This window comes from Dendroctonus ponderosae, unplaced genomic scaffold (assembly GCF_020466585.1).
Source record: "Dendroctonus ponderosae isolate FM_Combo_2020 unplaced genomic scaffold, Dpon_F_20191213v2 Dpon_F_20191213_3, whole genome shotgun sequence".
NCBI classification, from domain to species: Eukaryota; Metazoa; Arthropoda; class Insecta; order Coleoptera; family Curculionidae; genus Dendroctonus; species Dendroctonus ponderosae.
The window spans coordinates 6,875,987-6,876,506 of record NW_026018508.1 but is presented as its reverse complement, the minus strand read 5'-3'; positions in this window follow the sequence as shown (position 1 = coordinate 6,876,506).

Genomic DNA, 520 nt, shown 5'->3' with positions numbered 1-520 from the left:
TTATGTCTACACAAATTACCGAAATCTTCCACAGGAACCAAACCAGCCTAAAATACTTTCGCTTTTTTTTTTAAATCTGTTTAGTGACTACCCGTTTATAAACCAAAGACATTGGTATAACTAACGGCCTTAAAACAAAACGATTTTTTGATTTCCTGAAAAATTAGATTTTTTGGATATATTTGGTTTTTATGATAAATCCCTTAATTATTTTTTTTTAATTATCTCTACATTGCTTCATTGTGAATATTTAAGTTGTAAATAATTTAAATAAATATTAATTACGAGATCGTCAAAAAAAGTTAAATTTTTTTTGTGTCTATTATCATATTCGTGTTTTTGGGTATTGCCGAATTTTTCAAAATATTCTTTTTTTTTTGTGAGGTTTGGGAAATGCTCTTTTATGCACTCCCAGAGCTGGTGTTCTGTCGCTCTGGGTTGTGTGGGACTCCAGCTAAGCTGTTTACCCACTAAAACCCTTTCCTCACCGCCGAGGTGGTGTTTGGCCTTTCACCGCGGT